The sequence below is a fragment of the Scyliorhinus torazame genome, chromosome 8, assembly GCF_047496885.1.
Source record: "Scyliorhinus torazame isolate Kashiwa2021f chromosome 8, sScyTor2.1, whole genome shotgun sequence".
In the NCBI taxonomy this organism is placed as follows: domain Eukaryota; kingdom Metazoa; phylum Chordata; class Chondrichthyes; order Carcharhiniformes; family Scyliorhinidae; genus Scyliorhinus; species Scyliorhinus torazame.
In genome coordinates, this window is record NC_092714.1 from 18430912 (window position 1) to 18447255 (window position 16344).

Here is a 16344-nt window from a genome sequence, read left to right on the forward strand (position 1 = left end):
GCCGGTAAATACCTACTTTAATTTACGCCGGCGGGACAGGCAATTTCTCGGCGGGCCTTCGGCCCATCCGGGCCGGAGAATTGAGCGGGGGGGCCCGCCAACCGGCGCGGCCCGATTCCCGCCCCCGCCCAATCTCCGGTTCCGGAGACTTCGGCAACCGGCGGGGGCGGGATTCACGGCGGCCAACGGCCATTCTCCGACCCGCTGGGGGGACGGAGAATGACGCCCCTGGTGCCTAATTTACTCAGCATCTTGTCACGGAAGGAGACCAAAACTGCACACAATATTGCAGGTGTGCCTCACCACGGCCCTGTATAATTGCAGGAAAACATCCCTGCTCCAATACTCGAATCCTCTCGCAATGAAGGTCAGCATACTATTTGTCTTCTTTACCGCCAGTAATCTTCACTGGCACATGTCCAAGGCACGTATATCCTTCCTTCAATATGGGGATAGCAGCTTTGTGCAGTCCTCCAAATGTTGTCTCACCAAAGGCCTATGCAATTGTAGCAATGGTTTCCGTATTCTTATATGTTTGCAATAAAGGTGAACTTGCCATATGTCTCCCTAATTCCTTGCTGCACCTGCATGTACACTTTCCATGTAGCTTGCAGGAGCACATACAAGTACTTTTGAACATCAACATTTAGAAGATTTGCACCTTTTGAAATACATTCTGTCCTTCAATCTTACTGTCTCACATTTCTCCACTACTTTTGCATATAACATCTTGTTGCCATTTATTTAACGGAAGGTTACCTATCTGAAGGTAAGCATGCAGGTACAGCAGGCGGTAAAGAAGGCAAATGGGATGTGGGCCTTCATTGCGAGACTGTATCTCAGGCAACTTTAAATGCTTAGCCACCGCCATAATTACCTTGTCTTTTCGCATTTTGTCACGTAATGTTAACTGCAATGTTTTTGCCAAATCTAACAGTCTGCTTTTAGTCTCTGTCCATAAGGTGCTGCGTGTGACCGTCTCCACCCCCAAAAACTTCAGAGCCTCTGAAAAAGCCATTGTCCAAAACACACTCCCTACTTAAACTAGAATACCACACCTGAAAGGCAACCACAATACGCTGTTATGGCCCAGGGTTTAGAAACCCCAAAGTGTATCATGGAGTTCACCTGACCCACAACTTTTAAGAGATTGTGGTATGGGGAGCACATGGCCCACTCTACAGGTGTGGTACAGCAGAAATGGAAAAGTATTTTTTAAAGTAAAACAATGTTTATTCTATGAACTCAAGTTAACCTTTTTAAAACAAACAGTGAACATCTTAGCAACCATTAATTCAAATACAACCACCAAGGAATGCAACACAAAGTAATCCATAAGCTGTCCTTTTTAACATCCAGAAGACATTAAAAAAAAGCCTTGAAACAGAAGCACATCAGGTTAAAGTCACTACTGAGAGCAGTTATTAGTTTTAAATCATCAAAGGATCGATTTACAGTCTTTGTATTACAGAGAGGTAGACTAAAACCCCTTCTGGCTGTGACTGCAGCTATCCAGCTCTGAAGACGAAACTAAAACACACCCTGCAGCAAACAGCCTAAAACGAAAGTAGAAGCTGACAGACAGCCCAGCTCCACTCACACTCTGACATCAATGATAAACATCCATTTCTTAAAGGTACTTTTCTTAAACACCCATTTCTTAAAGGTATTCTCACATGACAGACATAAGTGCAAATGTTTCCCTTTTAAGATCGTATATATTCTTTTTGGACAGAATATATTGGAGTTGACAACAAAACATACATGAAATTTGCAATATTATAGTAGTGAGTCGCTCTTTCATACCTGGTCTCTATTATACATGAGCAACCCAGTACTGACCAGGGGTGATTTTTTTTTTCCTTTTAAAACATGTCCATTGCACATGCACAGGTGTTGACACTGAGATGTATATCGTATCAGGCAGTTTCTACAGCACATGAGCTGAAATCTAGCCATTCGTGACAAGTGAGCCCACAATCTCCTCAGGGAAAATTATTTTAGGTTTTCAGATTTATTGATTAAACAGGAGAAACAGAACTTAACTCTCACTGGGATGAACAATACATCAATCAATACAGTTTTTTGATGTCGAACATACGGTTTGATATTTGAAAGTTGATAGCCTTTTAATTCTGCCTTTTTTTCTGCAAGGAAGCATTTTCCTTCAGAATCTATACCAGCCGCCGTTTGTTTAATCTTTTTCCTATTTTTAGCCCCAGACCCTATGGTGCAAACATGTCGATGCAAAACGATTATATTCAGGATTTCAAGTTCATTTCACACCCCCCCCCCCACCACCTTCAAATTCTCCCCTGAAGAATGTCCTGATTTAAGTGTTAGCTGTAACTCAATACGAAACGCTCCTGGCCTCGAAGCCAGGAAGTTGCAGATTCATGTCACAGTCTGGATTCTTAAACATTACATTGCTGGCACTCCTTGTGCAGTGCGAAGGGAGTGCCATGCTGTCAGAGGTGTTGGGCGGGATTCTCCATCGGGCGACAGCGAAACCGCGAAACGCGATTGGGCGGAGAATTGGTGCAGGCGCCAAAATCGTAGTTGCCGCCGAGCGCACGCCAGAATGCCATGCTCCGGTTCCTCGACAGCGGCGTCGATGCGTTCTACTCCGCGGGTACAGTAAACGCTGTTTGGATATCAATCGCGGGCCCATCCCGGTATACTCTGGGGCCTCCGCAATGCTCTGTCTCTGCTGGGGGGAGTTCCCGCCGGCGAGGTTCACTTGTGCTTTTAAAAATCGGGAACAGGCGCCAACAGGCTGACGAGGGAGAGAGAGGGGGTGGGACATTCAGAGGCATGACCGTGGGCCGCCAGTGGGTGACCAGGGCCGTGCAGTTGTGGTGGCAACCACGGGAACGGGGCTTCCAGGCATGGACAGCCATTGCCACGGCCTGCAAGGCAGCCATCTTGCAGCGCACCCCACTGGTTGTGTAGAGTGCCACCGGTCATATGAATGCCCCCACTCCATCACCCCTCGCACCCTAGCCCCCACCCCACTAACCCCCCTCCCTGCCCCCAACTGGCTGCCAGCGGGGTAGCACGCAGCCCACCCAAGGGCAGCAGGCACAGTGGCCCCTGCAGGAGGGCGTCGGACAGTGGCTGCGGAGTGTACCATTGGTGTGGGTAGCGCCAGTCAACAGTAAACCTGGCAGCAGGGACAGGCACCAGGGCCAGAGGCTCCCACAGTGCCGGGCACTGACAGGGCCAGGAGTGTGGTGCACAGGGTTCCATGGGATATGGCCACGGATGGTGTGGGGATGAGGGAGGGGGGGCGAAGGGAAAGACGGGGCAGGGGCTGCAGTTCAGACCGGGGCCAGCACGTAGCCCGTGGACATGGTCAGGCAGGGGGGTATGCACCATGCTAACATGTTTGATTTTCACCCCCTGCAGATTATGGCCTCGGAATGCAACCAGGAATAGTGGCCTACATCCAAGAGGCCGCAGATGTGCAGGATCCACTGAGGCTGTATGAGCTGGAACTGCCCGAGGAGGAGGAAGCTGCTGAGGATAGAGAGCCAAGCACCCAACAGGCCGAGGAGGAGGAGGTGCAAAGGAGGTGCCGCATGAGGCCTCGTGTGTACTGGCAGCGCCTGTCCTTCGAGGACCTGCCAGACCGGGCATGCCATGGAAGACTCCAGCTGAGCAGGGAGACAGTGAGACATATCTGCCGGATCATAATAATAATAATCTTTATTAGTGTCACAATTAGGCTGACATTAAAACTGCAATGAAGTTACTGTGAAACGCCCGTGGTCGCTACACTGCGGTGCCTGTTCGGGTACACTGAGGGGGAATCCAGAATGTTCAAATGACCTAACCTGCACATCTTTCGGGACTTGTGGGAGGAAACCGGAGCGCCCGGAGGAAACCCACGCAGACACGGGGAGAACGTGCAGACTCCGCACAGACACTGACCGAAGCCAGGAATCAAATCTGGGACCCTGGCAACAGTACTAACCACTGTTCTACCATGCCACCCATGGCACACCTGGCACTGCGGGGGAATGGGGGAGGACACCCGCTCCCAGTGGCCGTCAAGGTGACGGTCACCCTGACCTTTTACGCAACAGGGTCCATCCAGGCACCGAGTGAGGACCTTTCCGGAATCTCACAGCCCTCGGTGCACAGGTGCATGCACCCCGTCATGGAAGCCCTATATGCCCGCTCGACACAATACATCAAATTCAATGTGGACCGAGCCGATGTCCGGGCAGCCGGGTTCACCATCATTGCCAGGATGCCCCAAGTCCCGGGGATGATCGACGGGATGCATGTTCCCCTTTGAGCACTGGCCCACGACAGGCCGGTCCTCTCAAAATAAAAGGGGTTTCACTCGATGAAGTACAGCTGGTGTGTGACCATGAGAAGCACATCAAGCACGTCTGTCCCTGATACCCAGGCAGAGTGCATGAAGCGTTGATCCTGGCACACTCGACGGGTCACGGCCCCTTTGAGGCACACCCCCATGGCGAGTTGTTGGCTCCTGGGCGATTGGGATTGTCCAGTGTTGCTGAGGCTGATAATGCCCATCAGGAAGCCGTAGACCGGCACGGTGACCCGCTTCAATGATGCCCATGTCGCAACCCGGTGTTTCGGCTTCCTGAAGATGCGTTTCAGGGGCCCTCCAGTAAAGCATTTGGAGGGTTTCCCACATCGTGGTGGCCTGCTGCATCCTTCACAACATTGCACAGCAAAGGGGGTGATGTGCTGGAGGAGGGGGATGAACTCCAGTTCTCATCTGACGAGGACAATGCGAGGGAGGATGAGGATGGGCAGGACATCGAGCTCGGACAGGCACAGGAGGCCACACAAGAAGTGCGCTTGGGCCGGCCCCCACTGAACACTCTAATCGCCTTCAGGCTCACCGACTACGGGGCCTTGGCCAACGGCACGGACATCCCATCCCACCCCCACAACAATCCCCCAGTCTGCCACCCCGTCCCATGAACATCCTCTCCATGCAACGGCGACACCCCTTCCCCCCCAATGCCCCCTTGCAACCCCTCCGTGATTCCTACCTGCCTCACTATGTGGTGCGGCGCTGGGTTGGCAATAACAGCGGGTCTGGCCCATGGGATGGAGGTTGATGACAACCCGCTCTGGGATGAGTTGGTGCTCTGCATTTTTCAACCTCTGACTCCTGCCCACGGTAACACTTCCCACCTGGGTGATCCCCGCATGCTGGCTGGCCATTCCATCACACGGTCCCATCGAATAATTCGGCTGGCGGAGGTCGGTGGTGGGGAATGAGGTGGGGCACCGGAGCGGAGAGCACTGGCTGAACTGGGGTCCCTGGCCAAGCCCACCCCTAATGTCCACCCATCCCCCCGCCCCTGCACAGCACAGATCAGCCCATCCCTCACACTCTTCTGGCAGAGCAACAAGGCAGGTTGTAACATTGTGAACAGGTGTTTAATGTGAATAAATGAATGCAGGTTTGTGCCTGAGCCACTATCCCTATACTTTACCCTGCACCTGTGCCAACTTAACTGGTGTCTACTTTTCTTAGCATTACGGGCCCTACCACCATGCCAAGGTGGATCCCCAGACGGTACAGCAGAGTGGAGGCGGCCTGCTGTGATTTCCCCCCCTGTGACCTGGGTACCCTTTGGCAGCTGTCTTCTGGGGCGACCGAGCCTGGATGAGTCCGTCAGCTGCTCGCATGTCCCAGGTGGCGTGGTGCCGCACTGTTCTGCCCGCTGCCCAGCTGATGCACCAGGGACATAAGGGTGTTCGAGGTGCTGGGGTGTTCCGGCATCTCCCCTGCGGGAGTCACCGGCATGGGCCCCATCATTTCCTCCTCTCTTAGGGTGCCCGATGACCCCCGGGTTACCTCTTGGCATGGGGCTGCAAGCAGAGCTAAACCCTGAGGCTCCCCCACCACCTGGTGCTGCCAGTCCTGGAGGCCCGCGCCTACACCGACCAGGGTCTCAATGTCCGCAGCCATGGAGCACAGAGAGTGGACTACACCCCTCCTTGACTACGCCAGATCTTGCTGCGACTGTGCCACCAATTTCTGGGTCTGTGCCACATCAGCCAGTGGTTGCGACACCTTCTTCCTTGTCTGGGCCATGTCAGCCAGTGCCCAGGCAATGCAGCTGACGCCCTCATCCATGAACCGCTGTGATTGAGCCATGCTCTGGAGCGCCACTGTAACATCAGATGGCCTGGTACATGGCTGCCAGTGATAGGGCAGCCCGTCCTGGGCCTCAGCCACCACCCGCACAGATTTCCCCATGCCTTGTACATTCTGACCCAAGGCCAAAACCTTCACCCCCAAAGCCTACACCGCGGACAACACCCATGTGGTGTTGGCCTGGGTGGCACACGTGGTCAGCACCACCTCCTGCAGGTGGTTGGACTGCACAAAGTGCACAGTATTTGACAGTCAGATGCATCTAACACAGGGGATAGGTGATTGGAGGCCAGGGCACCCAGCCAATGGCGGCCGGTATGGGTGCTGGCAGGTGGTGCAGGGTGGGCATTCGGTTGCCTCCCTTCCCCCTGGTAGTGGGGAGACGGGGGAGACGGGGGGCGGAGGTGTGGTTACAGGTGTGTGGGTTGGGAGCTAGTGCCAGGGGCACAGTGTTGTTTACTCACCCTGGCTGCCCAGAGGATGTCTTGGAGTCTTTTACGGCACTGCTGGCTGGTCACGCCGGTGTTGCCCACAGCGCTCCCAGCCTCTCCCACCTGCGCCCAGGCCCGGTGCACGGCATCGGGTGGTAACCACCTCCCCACCCCGGCGTACAGGGTGTGCCGCCTCTCCCCTCACGGTGTCCAACGGGGTCTCGAGTTCCGCGTCAGTGAGCCGCGGTACCTCTCTACTTGCTGCCAGCTTGTTGGCTGGGATGGTGCGTGTGGGGAGTGGAGTGTGTATATACGGCTATAGCTTGTCAGCCTCCCGAGTGTCAATTGTGAACCCGGTGAATCAGACACGGTTTTTAATTGGAAATAAGAACATAAGAACTAGGAGCAGGAGTAGGCCATCTGGCCCATCGAGCCTGCTCCACCATTCAATGAGATCATGGCTGATCTTTTGTGGACTCAGCTCCACTTTCTGGTCTGAACACCATAACCCTTAATCCCTTTATTCTTCAAAAGCTATCTATTTTTATCTTAAAAACATTTAATGAAGAAGCCTCTACTGCTTCACTGGGCAAGGAATTCCATAGATTCACAGCCCTTTGGGTGAAGAAGTTCCTCCTAAATTCAGTCCTAAATCTACTTCATATTATTTTGAGGCTATGCCCCCTAGTTCTGCTTTCACCCGCCAGTGGAAACTACCTGCCCGCATCTATCCTATCTATTCCCTTCATAATCTTATATGTTTCTATAAGATCCCCCCTCATCCTTCTAAATTCCAACGAGTACAGTCCCAGTCTACTCAACCTCTCCTCATAATCCAACCCCTTCAGCTCTGGATTAACCTAGTGAATCTCCTCTGCACACCCTCCAGTGCCAGTATGTCCTTTCTCACGTAAGGAGATCAAAACTGAACACAATACTCCAGGTGTGGCCTCACTAACACCTTATACAATTGCAGCAGAACTTCCCTAGTCTTCCATTTGCCTTCTTAATTGCCTGTTGCACCTGTAAACCAACTTTTTGCGACTCATGCACTAGCACACCCAGGTCTCTCTGCACAGCAGCATGATTTAATATTTTATCATTTAAATAATAATCCCTTTTGCTATTATTCCTACCAAAATGGATAACCTCACATTTGTCAACATTGTATTCCATCTGCCAGACCCTAGCCCATTCACTTAGCCTATCCAAATCCCTCTGCAGACTTCCAGTATCCTCTGCACTTTTTGCTTTACCACTTATCTTAGTGTCGTCTGCAAACTTGGACACATTGCCCTTGGTCCTCAACTCCAAATCATCTATGTAAATTGTGAACAGTTGTGGGCCCAACACTGATCCCTGAGGGACACCACTAGCTACTGATTGCCAACCAGAGAAACACCCATTATTCCCCACTCTTTGCTTTCTATTAATTAACCAATCCTCTATCCATGCTACTACTTTCCCCTTAATGCCATGCATCTTTATCTCATGCAACAACCTTTTGTGTGGCACCTTGTCAAAGGCTTTCTGGAAATCCAGATATACCACATCCATTGGCTCCCCGTTATCTACCGCACTGTTAATGTCCTCAAAAAATTCCACTAAATTAGTTAGGCACGACCTGCCCTTTATGAACCCATGCTGCGTCTGCCCAATGGGACAATTTCCATCCAGATGCCTCGCTATTTCTTCCTTGATGATAAATTCCAGCATCTTCCCTACTACCGAAGTTAAGCTCACTGGCCTATAATTACCCAGAATTTTGGTAAATTATCACTAGTGCATTTGCAATTTCCCTAACCATCTCCTTTATCACTCTGGGATGCATTCCATCAGGGCCAGGAGACTTGTCTACCTTTAGCCCCTTTAGCTTGCCCATCACTACCTCCTTGGTGATAACAATCCTCACAAGGTCCTCACCTGTCATAGCCTCATTTCCATCTGTTGCCCCCTGAAGATTTCCCAGTCCTCTAGTCTCCCACTGATCTTTGCTACTTTGTATGTTTTTTTCCTTCAATTTGATACTCTCCCTTATTTCCTTAGATATCCATGGTCGATTTTCCCTCTTTTTACCGTCCTTCCTGTTTGTTGGTATAAACCTTTGCTGAGCACTATGAAAAATCACTTGGAAGGTTCTCCACTGTTTCTCAACTGTTTCACTATAAAGTATTTGCTCCCAGTCTACCTTAGCTAGTTCTTCTCTCATCCCATTGTAATCTCCTTTGTTTAAGCGCAAAACACTAGTGTTTGATTTTATCTTCTCACCCTCCATCTGTATTTTAAATTCCACCATATTGTGATCGCTCCTTCCGAGAGGATCCCTAACTATGAGATCCTGAATCAATCCTGTCTCATTACACAGGACCAGATCAAGGACCGCTTGTTCCCTCGGTTGTTCCATTACATACTGCTCTAGGAAACTATCGCGGATACATTCTATAAACTCGTCCTCAAGGCTGCCTTGACCGACCTGGTTAAACCAATCAACATGTAGATTAAAATCCCCCATGATAACTGCTGTACCATTTCTACATGCATCTGTTATTTCTTTGTTTATCGCCTGCCCCACCATAATGTTACTATTTGGTGGCCTAGAGATTACTCCTATCAGTGACTTTTTCACCTTACTATTCCTGATTTCCACCCAAATGGATTCAACCTTATCCTCCTTAGCACCGATGTCATCCCTTACTGTTGCCAGGATGTCATCCTTAAATAACAGAGCTACACCACCTCCCTTACCATCCACTCTGTCCTTCCGAAAAGTTTGATACCCTCGGATATTTAATTCCCAGTCGTGACCATCCTTTAACCATGTTTCAGTCATGGCCACTAAATCATAGTCATTCACGATGATTTGCGCCATCAACTCATTTACCTTATTCCGAATACTACGGGCATTCAGGTAAAGTACACTTATGTTGGCTTTTTTACCTCTGTTCTGAATCTTAACACCTCGATCAGTAACCTCTCCTAAGTTATATTTCCTCTTAACCTTTCTCCTAATTTTCCTTGTCGTTGAACCCATATCTTCATGTAACAACCTGCCACGTCGCTTACCATTAATGTTTTCACTTCCCGTTTTATTTCTTTTAGTATTCCTGGTCCTATTCACTGAGCTCCCCTCAGTCACTGTACCTTGTACTGTCGCCCTTTTTGATTTTTGACTATGGCTTCTCTGCCTTACACTTTCCCCCTTACTGCCTTTTATTTCTGTCCCTGTTTTACTACCTTCCAACTTCCTGCATCAGTTCCCATCCCCCTGCCACATTAGTTTAAACTCGCCCCAACAGCTCTAGCAAACCCCCCCCCCCCCCAGGACATCGGTTCCAGTCCTGCCCAGGTGCAGACCGTCCGGTTTGTACTGGTCCCACCTCCCCCAGAACCAGTTCCAATGTCCCAGGAATTTGAATCCCTCCCTCTTGCACCATCTCTCGACCCACGCATTCATCCTCTCTATCCTGCCATTCCTACTCTGACTAGCTCGTGGCACTCGTAACAATCCTGAGATTACTACCTTTGAGGTCCTACTTTTTAGTTTAACTCCTAGCTCCCTAAATTTAGCTTGTAGGACCTCGTCCCATTTTTTACCTATATTGTTGGTGCCTATGTGCACCACGACAGCTGGCTGTTCACCCTCCCCCCCTAGAATGTCCTGCAGCCGCTCCGAGGCATCCTTGACCCTTGCATCAGGGAGGCAACATACCATCCTGGAGTCTCGATTGCGTCCGCAGAACCGCCTGTCTATTCCCCTTACAATTGAGTCCCCTATCACTATAGCCCTGCCATTCTTCTTCCTGCCCAGCTGCGCAGCAGAGCCAGCCACGGTGCCATGAACCTGGCTGCTGCTGCCTTCCCCTGGTGAGCCATCTCCCTCAACAGTATCCAAAGCGGTATATCTGTTTTGCAGGGAGATGACCGCAGAGGACACCTGCACTGCCTTCCTACTCTTGCTCTGTCTTTTGGTCACCCATTTTCTATCTCCCTCAGTACCTTTCACCTGCGGTGTGACCAACTCGCTAAACGTGCTATCCACGACGTCCTCAGCATCGCGGATGCTCCAAAGTGAGTCCATCCGCAGCTCCAGAGCCGTCAAGCGGTCTAACTGGAGCTGCAACTGGACACACTTCTTGAACGTGAAGGAGCCAGGGACATTGGACGTGTCCCTGAGCTCCCACATCGCACACAAGGAGCATGCCAAGGGTCTGAGATCTCCTGCCATGTCGTAAACCTTCGGTTAACTTCAACAACTACAATTTCAACAAAAAAACAGCAAAGAAAAAATAAATAAATATACCAATGAAAAGAAACAGAAAAACAGAAACACTATTTACCAGTCACTTACCAGGGATAAAAAGCACTTCCTCCCCACCCAGCTTCCAATTCCCACCTAGATTCAAATTCCCAAACTCACTCTTAGCTGTGTCTCACTCCTGGCTCTGTCTTCTCTGGCTCACTGGGAGAACTCACTGGGAGTGAGTTTACAAGTTGCTCTTTTTAAACTGTCCTGAATTGACTCCCCTCCCCCACCTGCTTTTAGATCAAGGTAGATTTAAGTGACTGACACTTAACTGCCAACCAGTTATGTGAGTGGGTGGGGCAGCCCTTGTTAACCTACACTGCACAATTCTAGCTTAATTTAAATTAATTTAAACTCCTGAAATTTAAAAGGAGCTGCCTTACTGATTTGATTCAATTCCCACCTGGATTCAAATTCCCAAACTCACTCTTAGCTGTGTCTCACTCCTGGCTCTGTCTTCTCTGGCTCACTGGGAGAAATTGTCATGTTGTGTTGCACATGGCGCATTGCTGGCTACTTAACTGTTGGTGAATTGGTCTGGGAACAGCGCCAATTTTATTGTCATAGAACATCACCGATTCAGTCCCAGCATCAAGACAGAGAATTCCGCAGGTTGACTTTTAATAAAAACAATAATAATCTTTACTGTCACAAGTAAGCTTTCATTAACACTGCAATGAAGTTACTGTGAAAAGCCCCTAGTCGCCTCATTCGGCGCCTGTTCGGATACACTGAGTGATAATTCAATGTCCAATTCACCTAACAAACACTTCTTTCGGGACTTGTGGGAGGAAAACGGAGGAAACCCACGCAGACACGGGGAGAATATGCAGACTCCGCACAGATTAAGTGACCAGTTATTTCACTGCTGTTTGAGGGATTTTGCTGTCTGTAAATTGGCTGCTATATATCCTACACTACACCTTAAAAAGCACACTGCAGCAAAATTAGTATGTTTGATGTCCAGAGGTCATGGAGGTTGTTATAGAAATGCAAGTTATTTGTTGAAGGCTGGGTTTCGACTCGCCAAATCTTTATTGTATCTCACCTGAGGGTCACATTCAAATGTAGATTGTTCAGTAAATGGAGGGTCATGGGTTCGGGATAGGGCCATGACAAAGTAGCCATCATTCTCTGGGATCTGGGAGAAATCCCCATTCACTACCCCACCGACCAGCTGAGGGCAGAAATGGACCCAATGAGTTCTGGCCAGACCCCAGTCAAACAGAAAGTCAGCTCATGGAAGAGGTTGGTAGACTAAGAACCACTTGGAGCAAAGCAAAAAACTTGACTGGCCGTTCAGTGGGCTGGCCTTTTCCCAGGCCTGTGACAGCAGGCCCGGAGGTCTGACAAAATGGCAGGGGACGGCATCGAGAGGGGAACCGAAAGTCTTCCCATCACCGCAGCATATTGTCAGCAGTGGTTGATGGTGTGGTCCATAATTTGAGTGGTTCAATTAATGTTCACTTCCTGCCTCCATTTGCATTTTCCACACATTGGGAGGAACCATCACCACGTGGGGAGACGACCAAATCTGCAGCTTCCGGGGGAGTTCGGTGGTGGAGCCCTTCTTTTTTGGAGGGCCGAGAAAAAGTAATTCAACCTTCAATAGGACACTTCCTGCCACCCCCGCCCCCAAACCTCCCCCCCCCCTCCCACCACCACCACCCCCACCCTAGTGTTAATGGTCACATGGCCATCCTCTTCCCAATGACACCACTAATGCACCTCAATCACTGAGTACCCTGTTCGCAAGGGCCTGCCTAGCTGTCTCGAGCTCCCCCCTCAAGGATGCCTCATCACTGAAGCCCCCTGTCTCTGGTCATGCAACTTCAGCAAAGGCCATCACCAGCAATGGTGCTGCTGAAGGCGTGGAGCTGCCAGCCTTCTGATTGGACCACTACACTATGGGGCCAAGTTCTGGCTAATTAAAGCACAATGGCCCCAGCAATATCCTCCATTACATAAGTGCAACAACTGAATGTGGCATAAGGGAGTTCACAGAATCACAAAATTTACAGTGCAGAAGGAGGCTACCCGGCCTATCGAGCCCGCACCGGCCCCCGGAAAGAGCACCCCACCCAAGCCCAAGCCTCCCCCACATTCCCACAACCCAACAACCCCACCCAACCCTTTTTGGACACTAGGGGCAATCCACCAGGGCCAATCCACCATTGGGGATGTTTCATTATGCAGTGTAAATTATTGTTATTGTTTTAATTCATTCATGGGATGTGGGCATCGCTGGCTAAAGCCTGCATTTATTTCCCATCCCTTATTGTCCCTTGTTCAAAGGGCATTTAATTGTCATCCACATTGGACATAGGACATGCAATGCATTTGGCCCATCGAGTCTGCACCGACCCACTTAAGCCCTCACTTCCCCCTTATCCCCGGAACCCAATAACCCCTCCTCACCTTTTTGGCCACGAAGGGCAATTTAGAATGGCTAATCCACCTAACCTGCACGTCTTTGGACTGTGGGAGGAAACCGGAGCACCCGGAGGAAACCCACGCAGACACGGGGAGAAGGTGCAGACTCCGCACAGACAGTGACCCAGCGGGGAATCGAACCCGGGACCCTGGCGCTGTGAAGCCACAGTACTCGCCACTTGTGCTACCGTGCTGTGGGTCTGGAGTCACATGTAAGCCAGACCAGGTCAGGACGGCAGATTTCCTTCCCTGAAGGACACGAGTGAACTAGCTGGGTTTTTGCAACAATCAACAATGGTTTCACAGCGAGAATTTTAATTCCAAATTTCAAGCAAATTGAAATGTCACCACCTGTCATGGTGAGATTTGAACCCAGCTCTCCAGAGCATTACTCTACATCACTAGTCCAGTGATATTACCGCTGTGCCACCACTACGCCACAGGATCCCCAATACAAGTATATGTGAGACAGAGGATTTCACCATTTAGTTTCTGTTGCAAGGTTTCAGCGAAAGCAGCATGGATTGTTTGGGTTGAATGCCCTCGTTCCGGTCTATATATTCTCTTTGTAAAAACATAATTCAGATGGTGACTGTCGTGCTTTATCAGCATTTTCTGATTTTATCTTACATTTCCAGTCTTTTTGTCTCCAGCATCAGTTATGAAGAGTCCCCTTCTGCCCAGACTGGAAATATACCAGCAGCTGACACTGAGGCCCACGTGAGGAGGGGCAGACTCCCAGGTGGGGGTGAATAGCTCCTCTCTGCCCCAGTGACCGTTGCACATATCCAGGGGCAGGCGCTCAGATGCATGCACGAGTTATATAATAGCAGATGGGAGTGTGTTTGTTTGGTCAGTGTATTTTGTACATGTCCAGGAGCCGACACAGGACCGGGCCAATCGGTACCCGACAGTAATTCATTGCTTTTGACCTCTTGTGAGCTTTACCTGCACAGGAGTTGACACAAGCGGTGAGAGCGAAACATTCCCTCTTGTCCATCTCACACCCTGTGTGTTTCAGTTCGTTCAGGTTTGGTTCTGCTGCTCATTACTGCCACCATGGGGAATATCTGCTTTGCAACATTGAGCAGCAGCACATTCAACATTGAAACAGCACATTTGTTTCTTTAGCTTTCCCCGTGGCACTCGCCCTTCCTCCCACCCACCCCCCCAATTCTAACCCTTCATCTCCTGAAGTCAGTTCCCTGACAGACCACCCAGTATGATAACCAAATGACCATTCCTGGCACTCAAGCCTGGACAGCTCATGCTGACAGGTGAACTGGAATCAGCATTGTTCACGGTTGAAACGTTGGACCTTCAGGATTGTTCAGCTGAAGAAACCTCATTTCCGTCTCAACAGTTGCCCCACTCCAAGTCAACAGCACATAATCTAACCTGTTGTATTGGAGGGGGTGACACTTTTTGGATGCGACATGCATCAGCTCACAAGGTATAGGAGCAGAATTAGGCCATTCAGCCCATCGAGTCTGCTCTCCCATTCTATCATGGCTGATAAGTTCCTAATCTGTTACCTACAATGCCCCTAGGTTACCTGTTACCTCGGGGCTGGTTTAGCACACTGGGCTAAATCGCTGGCTTTTGAAGCAGACCAAGGCAGACCAGCAGCACGGTTCAATTCCCGTACCAGCCTCCACAAACAGGCGGCGGAATGTGGCGACTGGAGGCTTTTCACAGGAACTTCATTTGAAGCCTACTTGTAACAATAAGCGATTTTCATTTTCCATGCGAAAGATCAAGAGCTGGATTGCAAAATCAGCCAGAACATCTCCTTCCGAGAACAAAGGACAAATAACAAAGAAATGTACAGCACAGGAACAGGCCCTTCGGCCCTCCAAGACTGTGCCGACCATGCTGCCCGACTAAACTAAAATCTTTTGCACTTCCAGGGTCCGTATCCCTCTATTCCCATCCTATTCATGTATTCGTCAAGATGCACCTGAAACGTCACTATCGTCCCTGCTTTCACCACCTCCTCCGGCAGCGAGTTCCAGGCACCCACTACCCTCTGTGTAAAAACGTGCCTCGTACATCTCCTCTAAACCTTTCCCCTTGCACCATAAACCTATGCCCCCTAGTAATTGACCCCTCTACCCTGGGAAAATGCCTCTGACTATCCACTCTGTCTATTTCCCTCATAATTCTGTAGACCTCTATCAGATCTCCCCTCAACCTCTGTTGTTCCAGTGAGAACAAACCGAGTTTATTCAACCTCTCCTCATATCTAATGCCCTCGATACCAGGCAACATCCTTGTAAATCTCTTCTGCACCCTCTCTAAAGCCTCCACATCCTTCTGGTAGTGTGGCGACCACAATTGTACACAATATCCCAAATGAGGCCTAAACTAAGGTCCTGTACAACTGCAACATGACTTGCCAATTTTTATACTCAATGCCCCGGCCAATGAAGGCAAGCATGCCGTATGCCTTCTTGACTACCTTCTCCACCTGTGTTGCCCCTTTCAGTGACCTGTGGACCTGTACACCAAGATCTCTCTGACTGTCAATACACTTGAGGGTTCTACCATTCACTGTATATTCCCTTCCTGCATTAGACCTTCCAAAATGCATGACCCAGAAGCAGGTGTAGACAATTTAGCCTCCCGAGCCTAACACCCTCAATGTGATCATGGCTGATCCCATCATGGCCTTAACTCCATTGTCCTGCCTGTTCCCCATAACCCTTCAACCCATTGCCAATTAAAAACCTGTCTACCTTCTCCTTAAATTTACTCACTGTCCCAGCATCCACCTAACACTTGGGTAGTGAATTCAAACAGCCCACCTGGTTCAGGTGGCTGCCAAATATTCCATGGTATTTATTGAAGATAGAGAGAGAAAGACAAAGAAAAAAGGGGGGAAAAAGCCTGCTTTGTAAAGTGCCTGGCATCCATTCAAGATGTCCAAACGCACTTCATAACGAATAAATTACTTTCAAAGTTTAGCCATTGTTGTGTTATGATCTGAGGCCAGACCCTCAAGTTCTGGTAAGGTGCAGTTA